Source organism: Hyperolius riggenbachi, chromosome 11, assembly GCF_040937935.1.
Source record: "Hyperolius riggenbachi isolate aHypRig1 chromosome 11, aHypRig1.pri, whole genome shotgun sequence".
NCBI lineage: Eukaryota > Metazoa > Chordata > Amphibia > Anura > Hyperoliidae > Hyperolius > Hyperolius riggenbachi.
The window spans coordinates 109,003,422-109,017,434 of record NC_090656.1 but is presented as its reverse complement, the minus strand read 5'-3'; positions in this window follow the sequence as shown (position 1 = coordinate 109,017,434).

Sequence of the window (14,013 nt, the reverse complement as noted above, 5' to 3'; positions counted from 1 at the left end):
TTGTTCAGGGTCTGTGGCTTAAAGTATTAGAGGCAGAAGGTTAGCAGGACAGCCAGGCAATATGCATTATTTAAAAGAAAATATACATGCCAGCCTGCATATCCCTCTCACCTCAGGTTCCCTTTAAGTAGGAAACCAATGAAGTAACTGTTCATTTAATTGGAGAGGCTGTCTACTTTCTACAGCAATGTAGACCAAGTAGACAGAACAAAACTGTAATGCTGGATGTAAACGAGCTAAAGTCTGGCTTGGTCATAACATTGAGCTTTTGGTACCCATTGGCAAGGACAAGGAATTGGGGACCTCCTGGGAGAGTTTAGTAAGACAATATTAGGGACAATCAAATCAAAAGGATACCCAAGGCAAGTGCAAGAAGTTCTGTTACTTTATCTGGGGTTTCTTTCAGCCTACAGTCTAAGTCCATCGCTGTAGCTCCGATCAACTCCAGTGTGTTGCTGCCGCCCCAAAAGATCTGCAAGTCACGCCAAGTCGCACATGAATGGCCGGGCTGCACGCCTCCTTAGTCCTGACCCCCGACCGGGAGCATTCTGCACATGTGCAGTTTAAGTCATTACTAACTGCACATGCACAGGACCCTCCCAGCCACTGGAGCACTGCTGGGGCCTTCAAAGCCATGACTTGCAGAGCTTTCAGTGGAGCAGTGTGCCACTGGAGTGGATCGGAACCACAGTGGGGGCCCTGACAGACTGCAATGGGCTGGAAGAAGCCTCACGCAAGTTAAACAGAACTTCCTAGCTTCATATAGTTTGCATTAAGGGTCTGTTTCCACTACACACAGATTGGATGCAGAAAAACTAACTCCAATGATTGCCTATGGGCCTGTTTCCATTAAACGCAATTTTTCTGATGCAGATTTTCCCATAGGCATTCATTGGAGTCAGTTTTTCTGCATTCAATCTGCATCTAATCTGCGTGTAGTGGAAATAGGCTCTTAAGGATAGGCGAGTTTAAGAACTGGGTCAACCACAATTGGCTGGAATTCTAAGCAATGAAAAATCACGATCGCAGCGTTTTTACAATGATTTTAATGCGAGTCAATGTGAGTGTTTTTAAAATAACGCTTACTGCACCTCCCGTGGCCCAGCGTCTGCCTTCATTAGCTCCGACCAGGATCTGGACAACAGCAGCATTAGCAGGCGGTCGGTGCTTTTGGACCCGACATACTGTATAGTGCATTATGTCACTAGCAGGCAAATGGAGGCAGATGCTGGGCCACGGGAGGTGTGGTAAGCCTAATGGTGGCCATATATGGTACAATTTTTCACTTTTTTTCGATTAGATAATTTAGTTCGATTATTCTGTCAGATCGAATATAAAGATTTTTCCATCATGTCCGATCAGATTTTTCCCGGAAAAAAACGGGATAATCGTTTGAATTTCTTGATCGAAAAAAAAAATATTTTCTACTTTCATTCGATGCAATCATTTAGATCGAAAAAACGGGAAAATCGAACGTTTTTATTGTATCGTGTATGGGCACCATAAGTGTAACTCCCCACACATTGGGCTTGATTCATCAAGCCACGGTGCTAAAGCAGCGTGGCTTAATTATCCGTAGTGCGCTCTATACACACCTTACATTTTCTCCTGGCGCTTTGAGTCCGCCAGGAGAAAAGCGCGATATAAATGTTATTTGTCTTGTGTCTTACATAGCAGTGCGCACTACCATGTAAGGAGTGTGCCTCCTTAGTTATGCGCATTTCAATGCGCGTAAAATTAGCCGTGGGTGGCCCTGCTTCTGTGAAGTATCGCTACCGCGATACTTCACTCGCGGCCGCTATGGTATTAATTTACATAGCAATGTAAATAAATACAGTAGCTGCCGCGAGTAAAGTATCGCGGTAGCAATACTTCACAGAAACAGGGCCACCCACAGTTAATATTACACGCATTGAAATGCGCATAACTAAGGAGGCACACTCCTTGCATGGCAGCGCGCACTGCTATGTAAGGTGTGCATAGAGCGCACTAAGATCATAGCGTCATCTCTTAAATTTAATTAGAACTAAGGTATTCTTTAATCCTTTAAATCTGCGCACAAGAAAATTATTAGCGTCTCAATACCTGGTGCTTTCTCCAGCCCCATCTCAATACCTGGAGCTTTCTCCAGCCCCATCTCAATACCTGGAGCTTTCTCCAGCCCCATCTCAATACCTGGTGCTTCCTCCAGCCCCATCTCAATACCTGGTGCTTCCTCCAGCCCCATCTCAATACCTGGTGCTTTCTCCGGCCCCATCTCAATACCTGGTGCTTCCTCCGGCCCCATCTCAATACCTGGTGCTTTCTCCAGCCCCATCTCAATACCTGGAGCTTTCTCCAGCCCCATCTCAATACCTGGTGCTTCCTCCGGCCCCATCTCAATACCTGGAGCTTTCTCCGGCCCCATCTCAATACCTGGTGCTTTCTCCGGCCCCATCTCAATACCTGGTGCTTCCTCCGGCCCCATCTCAATACCTGGTGCTTTCTCCGGCCCCATCTCAATACCTGGTGCTTTCTCCGGCCCCATCTCAATACCTGGTGCTTCCTCCAGCCCCATCTCAATACCTGGAGCTTTCTCCAGCCCCATCTCAATACCTGGAGCTTTCTCCAGCCCCATCTCAATACCTGGTGCTTCCTCCAGCCCCATCTCAATACCTGGTGCTTTCTCCAGCCCCATCTCAATACCTGGTGCTTCCTCCAGCCCCATCTCAATACCTGGTGCTTCCTCCAGCCCCATCTCAATACCTGGTGCTTCCTCCAGCCGCCGGAGAGATATGTAGAGAGCGCATTTCTCTTGCGCAGACTGGCCAAAGTTACGGGACCTGGTACCAGCGATACAGAAGATTGCGGACGGTGGCGTGGGAGCAATCCGTGCACATGGGGCTGGAGGAAGCCCTAGGTATATATAACATTTTTAGTTTATATCCTCTCTCTAAAGCACTGCAGATGTCAGAGCTATATACATACACTACAATAATAATTCCAATAACTCTACAATCAAATAGTAAGTTCTCCTTTAATTACATTATGAAAAACTCTTATTATAATCAGTAGGAGAGGTCACCTCTTCTAGAAACAATGTATGACACTGTCCAGATATCGGCTGTGCAGTTATTTCATGTAGACACAATCACAACAAAAGGACGCAATCATCATCATCCTATCAGGATTTGTTGGTGTTCACAAAAGTATAAAGAAATCAAAACATACTATGCACTTAAGTGTAATTCCACTCGCATCTGACACATTTCCGCTACATATATTCAAAATGAACAAACAATTATAACAGTCAGGCTTACCTTCTACAATACTTTTCATCTAAGGCCTTGTTCACACTATACGCGTTGCCGTGCGCATTTCAGCAGCCCATATGTTATGCGATCAGAAAGAACATCAGAATTGCACAGAGCGTACTTCTGATGTTCAGACTATGCGCGCTGCGCAGCAGAGCGGTACACTATCCCACTGCTGCATGCATTTTTGGCAAAGTGCATCGCTGATCTCATTCACAGTAATGAATGGGATCAGCAGTGCATGGCAACGTGGATGGTGTGCGATCAAGTATGCTTGCGTCTCGAACGCATGGCCATATGTGTTTCCTAATGTTAATGATTCCTAATTCTAAACTACATGAGAAATTACTGCAACTGCAAGCCTAGATTTCCAGTTTTTTTTTTTTATTAAACAATACATACAGAAATAAACATATGATTGATGCTTTTGCATCTCTTCTATAAATGTAATGGCTGTTAGATCCACTGGATCTTTAAAGAACTCCAGTTAAGTCTTCTGAATTTTGGGTGGTTTGCATCAGGGTTTGATGCCGCAGCCCATGAGGAATTAAACTTAAGCCAGCGTACAGAAACGTCACAGCAGTAACAATGGTTTAGGGCCCATTTCCACAAGGATATAATGCTGGGAATACACCACGAGTTGTTTTTTTTTGGCCGATAGATAGGTCGATAGATAATTTCCAACAGGTTCGATCTGATTGTTTTTCTGATCGATTTTCTTATAGAAGTGAATGGAAATAGATTGGAAAACCAATCAGTAAATCTGCCAAAAAAAAAACCAGTGTATTCCCAGCATTACATCTTGCATGTTTTGTTTTTGTTCTGTATGCAAAACTTTGCGTTATTTTATAGGAATTTTCAAGCAAATCTTCACATGCACCTGGTGCAAATGACAATCATTACATAGGAAACGAATGCATGGTACAAAAATATGCAGCAAGCCGTCGTGTTTTTTTGTTTTATTTATTTAATTATTTAAAAAAAAAATTGGGTGGGGGGAGGAGAGGGTTGGGGGTTGCGGGAATTGGAAAGGACTACAAAAATTGCTTTCGATGGAAATTATGGGGTTGATTCACAAAGCTTATCACCTTAACCTCTTGAACGTTACACCGCTCAGAAGGTTTTGCCAGTTTGTGCCCCCCAGAGATCCCATGCCTGAAAACCCTATAGCTAGCACTAGGCTAACTAGTACAAATGCCAGGCACCCCCCGATCTCCTCAGCTCCCCCGTTTATGCATTACCACCTCTGGATCCAGCGATCGGCGCAGCCTCCACGTACAGCTCCAGTCTTCACTATAGGGAGGATTGCACATGACGCCGCCGATGTCATGCGCAAACCCGATCCTCCTCATAGAGAGACTGAAGCTGTGCAGGGAGGCTGCGCGATCCCTGATCCAGAGTTGGTAATGTATTAACGAGTGGATCGGGGGATTCCTGGCACTTGTACTAGCTAGCCTAGTGCTGCTAGCTAAAGGGCTTTCAGTCATTGGGCCAGATTTATCAAAGCATTACCGACACTTTTTTTTTCTAAAACTGTTCTAACCAGCAGAAGAACAGTTCTGCATGATAGTAAGAACCTTCCCAAAGCCTATGTAATAGTGGCAGTTTAGGGTGGATTTCTAGAGCTACACTACAGTTAAGAAAAGTGCAAATCCATTCCTTAACTGCTGCAGATTAAGAAGTGCTCATTAGCAGTGCTACAGATAGTGCAAACTAGATGTGATTTGTGAAGGCCCCCCCCCCCCCACTCAGAGCTTGCTGACAGCAGGTGTGTTGGTTACCTCAGCAACAGCAATTCCCCTCACACACTGCAATGCCTTAGAGACCTTCCTAGCTCCTTCTAGTCCTTACAGTTTAAGAAGGAATCTGCACTTTCTAATGATGTCTTAAGCTGGCCACTAACGGTCCAATTTCTAGCGAAAAATCATTTGAGCGATCAGAAATTCTGATCGGACGAAAAATCGTTCACTACACCATCAACTAACCAATCATTGCTTCCTATCTATCACGACCACCAAGAAAATCTAAATTTTCGTTCGACAAATTCATTCGGGCGACATTTTTTTCACTCGTTCATAATCGATTGTATCCACCAATGTAGATTATTTACAACCAATCCGATCAGAATTTCTGATCGCTCGAACAATTTTTCGCTCGAAATTGGACCGTTAGTGGCCAGCTTTAGGATGTCTGAGGCATATCTGCACGGATTTTTAAAACCCTACTAATATTTTGTCTCAGACACTCTTGATAAATGTGGCCCATTGGATCTAATTTATGCTGCATGGGGGACTCCTGGTGCCAGGAAGTGGTATGTCGGGCATACCGCTAAGGAGGTTAAAGGACAACCGATGTGACATAGGCATGTGTATGTACAGTGCCAAGCACACAAATATGCTGTGTTCATTTTTTTCTTTATCTGCCTGAAAGTTAAAAATCAGGTATGCAAGTGACAGTTTCTCTCCGGGTCGGGGCTTGGTCGGACTATAGTTTAAAGTGGTATCACCATAAAAATCAAATTTCAACAGCAACTGGTCTGAGTGTATTAAGTGATAAAGATGCTAATCCTGCATTCAAAACTTTTTCTGCTGTTATGATTTGGAGTTATCACATACTTAACACTAGATTTACCATTCTTGCGCAGATTTGCGTAAATTCCCTCAGCTCACACCTAGTAGCACCCCTGCTGAGTTTTTTAACATGCCATCAGCTCCATTGTTCTCTTTCTTTTGTTCTGAAAACACAACCATTACCTGTGAGGCCTGAGCATTTGTTTACTCTACCTCACATCCCCCACAACCAGAGAGTTCTGTTCTTTGTGTGCCAGACTGATACTGTAATCAAGGGGCTTTTATTGGTGTTTCAATGTGCACTGTGTGGGTAGAGGTCATGGAAGTGCCCAGTGCAGTAGCAAGTCACTCGTGCTTCACTGCGCAAGCTGGACCCACAAAGTCTGCTAAGGTTTGTCATTGCCATAATACATATAATATTTATATAAACCCACGACGGACAATTTTTTTACTTCACTGTCACTGTCGCACAGACTGCTCCAGTGCAAAACAATGCTATTGGGCACGGTGAATAAAGTCCGGTGTGAACTTCCTCAGCTTGCAAAAGACACTGCACAGCGAGAGGTATTATTATTATTTATTGTATTTATAAAGCGCCAACATATTACGCAGCACTGAATATTAATTTAGGTTACAGACAATATTTAGGGGTGACATACAGCAATATGACAATACAGGAATACAAGAAAACCAGATCACACAGCACAGTATGAGTACAAGGTAATGCTTAGTCAGTCACTGGATGGGAGCATGGAGATTAGGCAAGTTAGGTTCACTCAAATGCATAGCATGGGTTCACAGTAATGGAGGTGCATGATCAGGTAGGACACAAAAGGAGGAGGACCCTGCCCAAAGGCTTACAATCTAGAGGGAGAGGTAGGGACACGAGAGGTAGGGGACCAGAGTTCAGCTGTGGGTTTAGAGCATTTGTGAGGGGTGGTAGGCCAGAGTGAAAAGGTGAGTTTTGAGGGCCTTCTTGAAGGTGTTGAAGGAGGGGGCTTCCCTAATGGGTGGAGGTAGGGAGTTCCATAGTGTTGGAGCGGCTCTTGAGAAGTCCTGGAGGCGTGCATGGGACTGGGTGATGCGGGGGATGGTCAGGCGAAGTTCATTGGAGGAGCGGAGTGAGCGGCTTGGTGTGTATCGATAACATTTATAGATATTGGTTTCGTGCAAAAAATCCCATTTGCGCGCGAAAACGTTATCGTTTCACGTGAAAATTCACGATCGCGCAAAACCAAAAATTCTGTTTTCTTTTTCAGTGTTTCAAACTTTACAGAGTTTACAGCGTTTGCAGACCCAGTGTCCATCGTCCCTGCATTTGGCACAGGTGAATTTTTGACATGTTGCACAGGTAAACCTGCTGCGATTCCTGCTGCAGCTCTCTTGCACCTGGCACTGTGTTGTCTGTACAGTCCCTGGCACAGCAGCTGCAACAGCTTCAGCAGCCCGCCTTTGTGCCAATATTTCCTTGTGCTGCATGAATCGGCAACGGAGTTCCTTAGCTAGAAGACTCAGAAACAATCTTCTTTTGCCTGTCCACCCTGTACATGCCTTGTACAAAATGTAGGCATTCACCGCCGCCAGGTCCAGCATATTGTAAAAAACTGCTACTGGCCACCTGCGTGTTGCTGCTCTTACGGAATACATCCGTGCCATTTGGTCCAACACGTCTACACCACACTGTAAAAGCAGAGAGAGAGAGAGACATGAGTATATGTGCTTTTTTTCTATAGGCCTGTATAGTACACATCAGAAAACATTGTAGCACTGGCAGGGGCGTTCCTTGGGTCCTTGGAGATCGGGGGCACCTGTGCGCGGTCCCCCCCCCCCCCCCGGCCACCGCAGCTGTCCCCGCTGCCAGACAGGCAGCAGCGTCAGACCTCGATCAGCAGGCGACCAGTTAGAGTGGGCGCTAGGACCTACCTAGCGGACAACGCTGATATGCGGAAGTGACATCACTTCCGCATATTTGCGCCTGGCACCCGCTCTAACTGGTCGGGTCGCCCGCTGATCGAGGTCTGATGCTGCTGGCGAGTGACAGCAGGGACCCCCAGTTAGGTAGTGAGTGACAGCAGGGACCCCCGTTAGGTAGTGAGTGACAGCAGGGACCCCCCGTTAGATAGTAAGTGACAGCAGGGACCCCAGGTTAGATAGTGAGAGTGATAGTGAGTGACAGGGACCCCCGTTAGGTAGTGAGTGACAGGGACCCCCGTTAGGTAGTGAGTGACAGGCGCCCCCTCACCTCGCAGCCAGCAGCGACCTGACCAGTTAGAGTGGGCGCTGGGCGCAAATATGCAGAAGTGATGTCACTTCCGCATATCAGCGGTGTCCGCTAGGTGCTAGCGCCCACTCTAACATGATTGCTCTTACAAACAGAATTGAAATGAATGCCATCAGTTCATGAATTGCCAAATTCCAGTCCGGCTCTGTTCTGCGGGCTTGATGGACCGTACACTCCATGATGGTCTGCAGCATTCCCATGTCTAACAGGCAAAGGAAGCTTTGGAGCACGCTTGTAATTTTACGCTGTTGGAAGATAAACAAATAGAGACTGGTAAATTCACATGAACCTCACTCTAAATGGGTTTATATAAACATCATATGTACTATGTCTATGACAAACCTTAGCAGACTTTGTAGGTCCAGCTTGCGCAGTGAAGCACGAGTGATTTGCTACTGCACTGGGCACTCCAAAGTCCTTCTCTACCCACACAGTGCCGTCTTTTGCTGTCTGGCTCAGACAGGGCTTCCCAGTACCACGGTGCCTCTTCCGTGGAGGCATGTTGGGTTCTTCTTCTTCTGTCTCCTTTTCAGATTCTTCTGAGGAGGTATCAGTGGCTTGCTGGACAAATGAAATCTCTCCTCCATCAGAGTCTGCTTCGTCCATTTCCTGAAGCCAGGCCAAAGCCTGTTGCGCGGAGAGGTTCTTCCTGCGTGGCAGTGATGCGCAGGCCATCCTGATGTGTGTTCTTAGAAATGCGAACAAGAAATGATTCTTCCACCTGCATCGGTCTGCTTTTATGCACAGCACTGTGTCATGCCACTCCCTTACATACACTGCTACAATGGATGGACAGGACAGCATCACACCTTTTGGCCACCTCTACAGCATTCATATGTTGTGAAAAGCCAGCCTAATTGCATTACAGTATCTGCCATACTGCCATCAATGCCATGGCAATGGAATGCCTCAGTCTGTCATCATTTGTCATGTCAATGGAACACTGCCAAAAGTGCCAATTGCCCTCTGATTGCATTTTGCTGCATGAATCGGCAACAGAGTTCTGTGTCTGCGTGGGTTTCCTCCGGGCACTCCAGTTTCCTCCAACATCCCAAAAACATACAGATAAGTTAATTGGCTTCCCCATAAAATTGGCCCTAGATGACGATACATACACTACATGATACATACATAGACATACTGTATGATTATGAAAGGGACTAGATTTTGAGCCCCTCTGAGGGACAGTTAGTGACGAGACAATATACTCTGTACAGTGCTGCGTAATATGTTGGCGCTATATAAATACTTAAATAAAATCTGCCCCTGCCTTTCCACCCATACTGCTCTCACTCATGCAACACCCAATGGGCTTGATTCACAAAAGAGTGCTGTTAGCACGGCCGTTTTCGCGCGAATTTTCGCATTGTGCGCGATCGCGAATTTTCACGCTAAACGATAATGTTTTCGCGTGCAAACGCGAATTTTCGTGCGAAAACGATAGCGATTTCACGGTAAAATTCGCGTTTGCGCGCAAAAACTTTATCGTTTCGCGCGAAAATTCGCGATCGCGCACAATGCGAAAATTCGCGCGAAAACGGCCGTGCTAACAGTTAGCACTCTTTTGTGAATCAAGCCCCATATCTGCTACAGGCAACCCTACCCCCACCTCTGTTTCAAATCAGACACTTTGTCTACACTTCAGAGTCCTCTACACTTCACACTATTTGTGTACAAACATACAGTGGAGACTGAATTCATTGTATTCATGTCATTGTATCAGCAACTTTTCATTCTGTTTTCACACAATTGCTTATAAAAGACTTGTGTTTCCATATATTGTGAATGTGTGTCTGTAATATTTGCAGTCAGTGAATGTGGGGGATTTTTGTATAGATATGGCAGGCATGTCTGAAGGTTTCAAGTCTCACACAGCTACTTTGTGTAAAGAAATGGAGATTTGGAGGCCTCACAGGTAATGGGTGGTTTGCACAACAATAGATTGAAGATAATCAACCCTGAAGACCTGTGAACATCTCAACAGGGGTGAATAACACCTCTAGCCTTGCAACAGAAATTAGAAAACTCGGTAATTCTAGTGTTAAGAAGCACTGGCCCTTAATTAGTCGTGCCAAAGAATTGCATGCTGGGGGTTCTTTTTTATCTATAATCTTTTCCTCCTCTTCCCTTTATTTCCCTGCCAGTTTCTTATCTGAAACCTAATCCCCTACTCACTTGTGTTTACAAGCAAGGCTGAGGCGACTCAGTGATTGGAGGAGACAAAAAAAAAAGAAAAGGGCAGAAATGACATCACGAGTTAGCCTTAACTGTGGGCAAAAGACATGGCCCCCGCCAGGAACAGAATTCTCGTTATTTACTATATAACATTCAAATCAAAACGTGGACAGTATAATACATGTGTTATGTAAGTAGATCAAGTATTTATCTACTTATATATGTGTGTTTTTTTTCCCCCTGGCATAGCATGGCTGATCCTACTGCTTAAACAATCTATCCTCCTAAAAGTGTTAGGCTGTAATTACACATCAGTGAGAGTTAATCTCATCAGTTTATTTTCACCTCGGACAGCTTTTAACTGTAAAGATGTGCACAGGCATTTGATGGATGTCGCCCGTCTGTGATTGAGGCCCGGGCCTCTTGGGTGAAGTCTGAAGGATGACCTGTGTTGCTATGCGGGGAGGCAAGGAACAATGAAGCAGTGCGTGGAGGTGAGTTTATCCACCAGGTGAATTGTTGTGGGTTGTGGGTCCTCAGCCTGTACACACACACACCTGATTATTGGCTGAGGCGGTCATTAACTTTAGTTAGGCGTGTGTACAAGCATTAACCATTTCAGTACCAGTGGTCTCTGGGAAGATCCGAGGAATAAAAAAAAAAAAAAAATTTTACTTACCTGGGAATTCTTCCAGCCCCTGGCAGATGACATGTCCCTCACCGCAGCTCTGATGTCCCGGGGTTCCCTCCGTTGCAGATGCCGACCTTGCCAGGACAGAATTTTCTGCGCCTGTGCGCGGCAGCAATCCAGTGGCCGGAGGCTTCTGTGCAGACGCAGTACGCCTCCTGGTCACTGGAGGACAACCACAAGCGGCACAGGCACAAACTCGTGCAGGCACAGAGGATGCCGATCTGGTGAGGTTGGCTTCTGCATTGGAGGGGACCCTGGGACACCAAACCTCCTGCGAGGGACATATCAGCTGCAAGGGGCTGTAGGAAGCCTCAAGTAAGTATAACTTTTTCTCCTCAGATCCTCCCTTTAAGGACCAGAGACCGCTGGTACAAAAAAATGGGACCTACCGACGTCACACCAAACAGATTTGCCACTGTGGCCAATCGTGCCACTCTCCCATCGCTATGACAGCAGAACTCTGTGAGCTGGTCAGGAGCCAATTTCATTGGCTCCTGACCCTGTTATCAATGTGAGCCAAAGAGATTAGCTCACGAGGTCAAGAGCCAATTAAATCGGCTCCTGACCAGCTCACAGAGCTTGTGTCATACTGACAACAGGGCGAGTGGGCTACAGTGGCAGGAGAGTGCCGTAATTGGCGGTAGCATGCAGCGAGCTAACTGAAACCTACGCCCTGTTTGGGACCTGGTATCCCTGCCAGAGTGGAGATTTAATTTACCATGGCCAAGTCAGTTAAGAAGAGATCAAACATGAGTTAAGTTAGATAATGAGAGATACATTGTGAGTTAATAATTAAGGTGAGGTAATTCAACATAAAAGCTTTGTGAATCAGCCCTATTCCATTGAAATTGCATTGCTTTCAGTACCAAAAGAAAATTTTCACAATGTGAAGTTGCACTCATTGGAAATGGGCCCTAGACCCTTTAAAATCTTTTTAAACTTATAGTCTCTAGAAACATTTCACACCTTGTTTTTTAATGTAACAGCTCAGGGCCGAATCACCTATTTGAAGTCCTGAGTTGTGATCGTTCGGCCAACACTCACTATTCTCAGTGTACCAGTATGTACATAATGACACTCGTACTGTGCTGGAAGGAAATAAACATTTCTATAGACGAGATCTCTAAAACTAGATCAGTTTAAAAAGTAAGATTTTGTTACACACGGCTTTAATGGCTTATAAACTGGTCCTGCTGATTAAGTTGGCTGTGAAACCTCTGAATACTGATAATGCACCACATGAGATCCCCTTGCTCTGTATCTATCTTAGGATTTTATGATCCTTTTACTTGTGTTGGTGGCAACGGTAACTGTGTAGTCTGTGATGGCCATGCTTGATTGGCGTGTGTGCGCGATGGTGGTGGTAGTGGGGGGGCAGCTGCCTAGAAATTCCAGCGTTCCATACAGCATGAAAGTTGTGGCAAGGGGTTGTTTTCTGTCCTATTACAGCAGGAAACACTTGCTTTTAAAGCAAATCTGTAGGCAGCCAGTTCTATCTAATCGCTGTGGAAAAGTACTATCTGTCTCTGGGATGCTGAACATCACTAAATAACAATAGTTTATAAAATAAATAAAAAGGAAGAAAAATGGTTTTGAATCCAAAGAGTTTTACAGATTACACCTACATAGTGATACAGAATGACAATTATAAACAGGTATTAAGAATCTGGATGTATAAGCTGGGCACTTAAAAAAAAACAAAACCTTAAGATTTCACTAAAATTGCACCAATTATATACTATTAATAAAGCACTAACATCTTCTATAGCCAGGCCCGGATTTACCTCAAAGGAGTCTATAGGCACAGATGTCCTGGCATCCTAGACTTCACCCTCCATTATCCAGACCGCACCACAAGTACGCTGGCTGGCCCAGCCTTCACTTCTCCCTTACTTCCCTTGCCCGTCACAGGTAGCTACAGGTGTCCCTTAGCAATAGGTAGCCAGAGCTATCCTCAATATCAAGTAGCTAGAGAAACCTCAATAATAAATAGCTAGTGGTACTCCTGACTGAAGGGAGATCTCGTCAGTGGAATGACGAGATCTGGGTGAGTAACCTCTAAGTTACTCTTATCAGGACTTTGCATAGGGAAGGCGAGAGGCGCTCTGGGAAGGGAGTGAGCCGCCTTTTCATCATCAGGCGCCTGTAGGCACATGCCTACAGTGCCTTATGGTAAATCTAGCCCTGTCTATAGCGCTTTACAGAGTATGTATAGCTTTGTCACTAACTGTCCCTCGAAGGAGCTCACACTCTAATCCCAGTCCCATATGTCCAGTCCACCAGAGTCTAGGCGTCAATTTAGGGCAAAGCCAATTAACTTATCTGTATGTTTTTGGGATGTTGGAGGAAGCACATGCAGACACAGGAGGGACCATACAAACTCCATGCCCTGGCTGGGATTCAAACCTGGGACTCAACACTGCAAGGTTAGAGTTGGTGCACAGTGAATAATACAATAGGTACAATAGGGTAATAAATAAACACACAATATCAGAGGATCCAGGGTCAGATTTACCATAGGGCACTGTAGGCAAGAGCCTAGAGCAGGCTTTCTCAACCAGGGTTCCCTGAGTACTCTGCAGGGGTTCCTTGGCATTTTCCCCATTCGTGGAGGAAGTATAAAGGAGTACATTATAATAGGGGATACTGTCAAAAGAAGCATTAAATTGGTGGTCAGAATAATAATTAGCATATTAATAAAAAAGCACTAGGATAAGGAGACAGTATAATGAGGAGCAGTGTAATAGGGGGTAGTGACATAAAAAGTCTTACCTACTTTTAAAAACCATTCCTCCTGCAAAACAAATGCAGGGGTTCCTTGAGATGCAAAAGTTATTTGCAGGGTTCCTCCAGGGTACAAAGGTTGAGAAAGGCTGGCCTAGAGACGCCTAATGATGGCTCACTCCCCTCCCCCTAGTGCCCCCCTCCCTCCTCCCCAATGCAGCCTCCTGAGTGTAATTAATGAGAGGCTACTCACCACGCTCTCAGAATACCACTGATGAG